Source organism: Ruditapes philippinarum, unplaced genomic scaffold, assembly GCF_026571515.1.
Source record: "Ruditapes philippinarum isolate M1 unplaced genomic scaffold, ASM2657151v2 ctg3344_1_1_1_1, whole genome shotgun sequence".
NCBI classification, from domain to species: domain Eukaryota; kingdom Metazoa; phylum Mollusca; class Bivalvia; order Venerida; family Veneridae; genus Ruditapes; species Ruditapes philippinarum.
The window spans coordinates 65,628-74,185 of NW_026863007.1; positions in this window are offsets into that span (position 1 = coordinate 65,628).

Below are 8,558 nucleotides of genomic sequence, written 5' to 3' on the forward strand. Positions count from 1 at the left end.
AAACACCCATCCTCCCAAAGAAAATAAAAAAAAAAAAAAAAAAAAAAAAAAAAAAGAAGAAATTTTCCGTTAATAAAATCCACATTTTTGAAGAATATAATATACTTCTTAAACGATTATGTAATTCTCAAACGAATCATTAAAAATTTCCAACTCGCTAACAAAAGATGAATTAGACATGCTTTTGTTGCATCTCAAAGGATTTGGCCGACCTTAAATCTTAATCAGTCCGGTACTAATCAAGGAAAATCAAAGTCGGCGCAGACTTTTATTTATGCGCCAATTCCTACATGTTATTTTACACGGTCGTTGTAACGTTGCGTGTACTACCTACTACAAAATAAGGACTGAAACATACGTGACAGACGACATGTGTTAAATTAAACATGCCAAAACAACAAGGAGTGGGCATTTCTTCGGAAATGTTTTTTATGTCACCTTGTTGGGAATAAGCAACGCATTAATAAATCAGCTATTATCCAAAATGCGCGATTACAGAGGTTGTGTTTGATTTCTACGTTTGTTTACTTAGTGATGAGTATCGGGGAATTTAATCTCTTATTTCAGGGTCCAAATTTCGGGGTTTGTTTTTTAACCCGCTAGGATATCACATGTACGATAATTTAATAGATTATCTTCCTAACATTCAACATATGCGTTTATATGATAGAATTAGTTTTTGACATAAATTTCAAAAAGTAAGTAAAAGTTCCATTTTGTATCATTTCAGTAAAATCGTTTCCCACCTTTTTCAAAAATAGAATTGTCATTATCCTGCCCTGTATGATAATGATCAATCTTGTATACTTAAATTTGCGAATTGTTCTTTGCCCTACAATGTTAAAGGTACTATGAAACAGTCTCTCTAAAAAAATCACAGCATGATTTTTGACACTTTAATCTTTATTAATGTATTTCCCTACAAAATAAATATAATACAAAGAACAAAATAAATACTTTATTTTTTTTACTTTTTACAAAATTTAAGATAAAGTCTTTCAATATTTTTCGATAAAGTAAAACCCCAGATTTCGGCAGAGTAATCTTAAATAAACCAACAACAGAACAGAACAGAACAGAAATTTTATTCAAGATTTGTACATGGTACATCATCTTACAATTTGTACAATTTAAATATACTATACAATAGTCACATGACATTTAATGTACATAAATATAGCTATAGATCTTAACATACATACTGTTAACAATGAAACTATAGATAAAGAATACAACATGAAATATTCTATTTACTTCCTACATAGAGGATTAACCATTCATTATTACATATTATTAGATATGTATGTTCTATAAGTCATAGCATCTCTGATATAGTAAGCCAAGTTACACAATATTTTCTTATTATTACAATTTAACAATTCAATAAATTTGAACATACTTGGTCTAACATAGTAGTATCTCTTAATATATTTTTTACGAATTTCAAGAAAACAAGTACATACTAATATAAAATGGTATTCATCTTCAATATCACGAAGATTACAATATATACAATATCGTTCATTTCTAGGAACTCTGTTTACACCATAGCGTCCGGTTTGTATCAGTAATGCATGTGAAGACGTATTCTACTTATATAAGATCTAAGATTTCGTGGTATAAGATCTAAATAATGTTCATAACCAAACCCACTCTTCAAATTATTATACAAATTCAAAACTGGGCTACCATTAATATCAGAATGCCAGTTTTGTAAAAAGTTATGTCATTAATTTGAAGGCCACTACTAATATCTTGTTCTAAGAATAATTCTACATCATCAATAAACAACGAAAATAAAATTGGCGAAATTACCTCTCCTTGACGTAGTCCTATAGCATATTCGAAAAATTCAGAAAAGGTATTACAATGTTTTACACAAGATTTTACCTTATTATACATATCTTTTACTATACGTAGAAGTTTACCTCTTATACCAAACTTATATAATTTCAACCATAAGGCATTTCTATAAACACAATCAAAAGCCTTTCGGAAATCAACAAATACACAATATAAACGTTTATTTTCATTTAAATATTTTTGTACTACAGACAACAATATATATAAATCATCAACAGTAGATTTTCCTTCACGGAATCCAAATTGAGCATCAGATAATACATGATTTTGTTCACAATAATTAATTATTCTCTTATTGATAACTGATGTAAACAACTTTGACATACAACTAACAAGTGTTATGCCTCTATAATTGTTAGCGTTAACAGTGTCACCCTTTTTATGTAACGGTATCAAGTATACAATTAAAAATATCACAAATATGGGACGCTAATATGTCGATTGATTCAATAAAATACTCGTTTAACAAAAAATCTTTTCCGGGAGACTTTCCCCTTTTTAATAATTTAACAGCACCGATAACTTCATCCACAGTAAAAGGTTTATCCAAAATTGCCTCCCCTTGCTCCAAATCGTCAAAATCGTACCCTGACACAAAGCTTTCAGATTCAATATTTTTAGACTGTAAAATATCATCACCTAATTCTGAAAAATATTTGAAAAAATCATCAATAGAAATATTGTTTTTAAGATTATTATTACGTTTAAAATATTTCCAAAAAATCTTTGGGGTTCGAGTAACGCAACATTTCAATCTCTCGGATCTTTGAAGCTCTTTTACGACTACGCTTTAATTTTACAGTCTTTTTGTAGTTTTGTTTTAATATACACAATTCTTCCCTATCAATATTGCTTTTTGTCATATTAAATTTACGCAAAGCGTTTAAATAAGTGTTTTTCGCCTGAACACATTCATAATCAAACCAGTCTTAATTCTTTTCATTACTTAAATTACAAAATGATGCATCCTTTTTAACAATATGTGATTTAAAAAACAGTGGTTTGGCAAAATCTTGTATAATTGACGTAAAATCAGTAACAAGATTATTTACTGACGTTTTATTTTCAACATATATACAATTTGTCAGTGTATTGAAAACGGGCAATTTAGCAATAAGTTTAGCTCTAAATTCATTCTTGCAATCATCCGACCACTTGTATCTACAGACAAATTCATCGTGTGAAATTCGTTCAATTTTTCGTGGCAAGTTACATTTTAGGTTAAAAGAAATTGGGCAGTGGTCACTCCACTCATTTAAATCATGTACAGTAAAATTACATATTTGCGAAAAATTACAATCCTTCGTGAGCAAATAATCGATAACAGACGCTCCCTGACTCGAGATAAAGGTAAATGCACCGTTACGATCATCGTCTGCTCGTCCATTTACAATGCGCAGACTTGTTGATTTACATAAGTCAAGCAGACGATGACCAAACACATTACACACACCATCACAAGAGGCCCGAGTGAGGGGAACATCTGGATCATAACCATCACAATCAATGTCATAGTTTACACTGTCACAGACAATATAATCATTTCGTTTACCAACCCGGCTATTCCAGTCGCCAATCAAAAATAAATCACCAGCATTTTCAAATTCAAATATATCATTTTGTATGACGTCAAACAAGTCAACATTACATACTGTGTATGCTGGGGAATCGTCGCACCAGACATAGACACCGCATATATATACATCATTTTCAACATTAAAAAAGTTTTTATCAAGTTTTATCCAGAGTATTGTATCATAATGACATCGGATTATTTCTATACCATCTTTTATAGATTCTTTATATAACAAAGCAATACCACCGCTACATCTTCTTGAATTCCGATGTTGAAACTTTCTGTAATAATTATATGAAATATAACCTTTTATATCTAAATTACTATTTATATTTGTCCATGTTTCATAAAGAAAAAATATGTCATATGTTTATGTGATCATTATCATGTTTTTATAGTCAGAAAACCCGTTTATATTCCAAGAAAGAATTCCGAGGCTATCCCCTGTGTATTCCTATCTCCGTTGGGCTTTACCGTCTATATACAGCGTATCGTACGACAACCAAGCACGTTGTCCCTTGTCCCTAGCATCTTTCAACTTCGGGATCAATGCTTTCCTTTTTTCCACAACTTCCCTTGGATATTGTTCATGAACAAAATATTTTGTGTTATCAAGAAACTTCCAAGACCTTCTCACCATTTCCCTTTCTTTAAACAGCGTAAATTTAGCAACTATTTTTCTGTCCCTTCCATTCATTCTATCTCCCATTCTATGTACCCTATCAAACTGTATTTCATTAGACAAATCTTTCGCTACCTTCATTTTCTCAGTTAAAAAAATTCTTAGGACATTTTCTGCATCTTCTTGCTCCCCCGGACGGGCCTCTTCAATGTTACCAAAAACAAGATTGTTTCTCATTGATTGAGACTGTACATAAACTAGGTCATCAGACAATTGCTTACTTTTACACTGTAAGTCATCCACCTTTGATGTTACCAATCCTAAATTAAAGTCCGAACTCTCTATCCTCTCTTCAATCGTGACAATTTTTTCATTTGTTTTAATGTTTTGGTCATGAATACTACTCCATAGTTTCGCAAGGTCCTTATCAAAACTGCACACTTTTTTTTCCAGTATATCTAGAGTATTAAGTTTTTTTTTCCACAGATTCTAGGCGATTGTTAATTTTATTAAGTATTGTCATTAGATCTGCATTAGAGGGTGAATTTGACGCCATTTCCACAGGGGCTTGAGTTTTTTTCATCTGCTTCAGAAACAGAGTAATTATTGAGTAGATCTTCTAAATTCAATGTTGCATTAAATTCAATGTTTTCTTCATCATAAAGTACTGAGTTAGTCTCTTTCAAAACGCTTCTTACTATAACTTCTTCAGGTGTACTTGTGAAACGACCTGATTTTCGCTCACCACCATTATTTATCGATCCATCACTGATTTTCCTTTTCTTTTTCTGAGAGTTTTTTCCTTTTTTACCAGTCATTACTCACACATTCCAAAAGATCACAAAACACTTTAAATTTGCATTGATAAATAAATTCCATATATTCTTTCACAAAAAATACACTTTTTTATCCAATTTTCCTTAGCTATAAAAAACCTGTTTTTCACCTACGTCACGTGACATGAAAACAGAGTTAAAAAGCTGACATCCATAAAAATTAATAATTTAGAGCTTCATGAGCTTTACCAATCAATTGTTCTTGAGTTAAACTTAAGCTACTAGTATAACTAAGTAATTGAAGTTATAGACACAATCCAAGTGTTTTCCTTCATGATAAAATTATTCATTGTTTTAAAGCCCTCGCGTATTTTTAGGTCTTCTAAGCTCTTTTACAATAATCATTTAAAAGCGACAAACTTCTAAGTATATTATCTGGTGTATCTTCTTAAATGACCATATAAGTAACAAAATCTAAACAATATTATTTTAGTTAAACCGATATTTACATCTCTTTGTAAAAATAATTCAAAGTCATCTAAAAAGAGGTGAAATAACTTCCCTTTGACGGAGACCTACTGCATAATTAAAGAATTCCGAGTAGCTATTACATAACCTTACACACGTTTATACTTTGCTACTGGGGGCAACAATTTATCTATGATACCACAATCCAAAGTCTGCAGAAACACAATGCAAATGTTTATTATTATTTATATAAATTTTCACAACTGTCATTAGAAAAAAATAAAACACCAATGTATGATTTTTCTAACTGTGCATCTTTCACAATATATTATTATTCTTTTGTTTAAAATAGATGTGAATACTTTTGATAGATAACTAAATAACGTTATTCCTCTATAGTTATTAAATATAATTAAATATGCGAAGATAAACTTTTAAAACATTCAATAAAATATTCATTTTAACAGGCAATCAATACCAGGTGATTTATTAGATTTTAAAGTTTTGATTGCTCCCCAAATTTCATCAACAGTAATACATTTATCTAAAATATAATTCAATTAATCTAAATTTCCAAAATCATTGTTGCGTGAAAAATCTTCGGACTCCATATTACTTGTTTGGAATATATCATTACCTAATTCTAAAAAATACTTATGCATTTCATCTCATGAAAAGTTATGCTTTATTTTATTATTAGACTTATATCAATTCAAAAGTGTTTTGCATAGAAAATCGTAATTTCTCAATTTTTGCAACTTTTGTTTTCAATTTAAACAAGCGTCTCTTTTTCTTAACAAATACTTTGCTCTATAAAAACACAACTGCTTCCAATTTACAACACTTTTATATCTACTTTAAAATAACTTAAAGCGTTTATATACAACCTTTTAGCTTGTGAACAATCATAATCAAACCACTACTTATCCTTAACAATACATTTACCAATAAATGTAGACTGAATATCTATACTACATTTGTATTATTCTTACAAAATAACGGATTTTATTTCCTTATTCGTTTCTATCAAATACCATCTAATAAGGTAAATCAACTCTGAGAAGAGACAACAAAACACAAAATGCCATTTAGGAATTGTCTTGTGCGTTGTGTAATACATATCTTGTACATCAATTTCATGATAAACTTATCAAACAAGCATACATGTATATGCATAGCAGTTCAATCCATTCATAATATTTCGAACAATTAAGAAGCATAATGTTGTAGAATTCTCATTTTTATGATAAGAAAATCCTAAAGAAAGATTAATTATCACATTAAGGATATATAATAATATTATTTGAGCTTTCAACAAAACGATTGCTGCAGAGAAAAACAAACATTTATCATGCTCTAAAACTGTAATATAAACACTGTAATATTCAAGCTTGCCCTTTCTAAACAACGTTTTTGCATCGTGATGAACCTTTAACAAATCCTTACAGTTTACTATGAACTAATCATTTTATTTCAAAATAAAGCATTAAAAATTATTTATACTAAACAAAATGAGTAAGTGGGCTTTGAAACTTAGTGTATGTGTTTACTGCACGAATGAGGGAAAACCTTAACAACAATTATAAATAGTTTACACGCACTGAAAATCCGTGCAAAAACTGAAGACCATAAACACTACAACTTTAAAGGGTGATACTCACTAAAACTAGATGATTTACTTTAACCTATGATAAATATATTGTTTAAGCCTAACAAAAGAGAGTCTACCGCAGAACGAACAGTTAAATCTACATTAAGAGATAAATCGTTTTTAATACTGGTATATTTTTCCGATAAGATTCGGTCTGAAAATATCTATAAGTTCTGTTGACCATACATATTTAACAAAATTGTCATTTTGTTCTCCATGTTGACACTCATACGTTTCACTACAATAAATGTTGAAATATTATGGCAGTGGTCACTCCGTTCAAATCGTACACATTGAAATTACTTATGAGCGAAAAATACATTCTTTTGTTCATAAATAGTCTACGGTTGTTGAACACTGGCTAGAGAAAAAAACGTACATTTACCGTAAAGGTCACCTATTATACCATTTACTATACGAAAATCGGTGGATTGACATAACTAACAGTCTATAATCGAACATACTGCAATGATTATCTGATGAGGCTCTACCAATGAGTTTATCGAGAACAATTTCATTAAAATCAATGTCACTGTTCATACTATCATGTAAAATAAAGTCATTTCTGCAGACGATTCTCGAATAACAATCTCCAATTAAACATACATTCTGCCTTTACTTTCAAATTTATATATGTCATTTTGTATAATATCAAAAAGGTCAACATTACGCACATAATACGCTGGCGAATCCTCACACCATATGTACACACAACATATGTAAACATCTTCTTGAAATTTTGAAAATTGTTTTATCTAGTTTAATCTGAATTAAAGTATCATAATGGTTTTTTAAAAATATAAATACCACTTTGTAAATATTCTCTGTAATTTGACGCAACTCCTCCCTTGCAACGTTGCCATGGCTCTTCTGTGCTAGAATTTTCTGTAATAGTTATGCATGTCGCATATAAATGTCATGATCAACTGAGGAAGCTGAATAAAGCGAAACATGTTTTGATACTTAGTTTGTGTTGGTTTTTTATTCAATTGTCTTATGTTCAATAATCGTATTAATAAAATCCTTGTTACACCTTTTAATGTCCGTTAAACCGTTTAAATTCCATTCAAAAACACTCAGTTCATTCTCACCACGTCCCTATTTCTGGGTCTTTCCATCAAAGTATCATAAGACAGCCATGCCTTATGACCTTTCTGCCTAGTTTCTTTCAATTTTGACAGTAGTTCTCTTCTCGTGCCTATAGCCTCTTTAGGAAATTGTTCGTCCACATAACGATTGGTCCCTTTTAATGCTACACCTGATCGTCTATCAAGTTCCTTCTCTTTAAAAAAAATTGAATTTTGCGACAATATTTCTAGGCCTGCCATTTCTTCCATGATCTCCTATTCTATGCACTCTTTCAAATTTCATGTCTTTAACAAGATCACGAGCTTTTTTCATTTTGTCAGTCTAAAAGGTTCTAATCACTTGATCACAGTCTAAATTATTGCCCTTCGGGGCAATAATTTTTGTAAATATCAGGTTATTCCTGATTGATTGTGATTGAATGTATTCAAGGTTATTATTGAGTTTTTTTTATTTCTGTCTTCAAGATCGACTATTTTGGATGTAACAAAACCAATATTGAAATCTGTGCTTTCA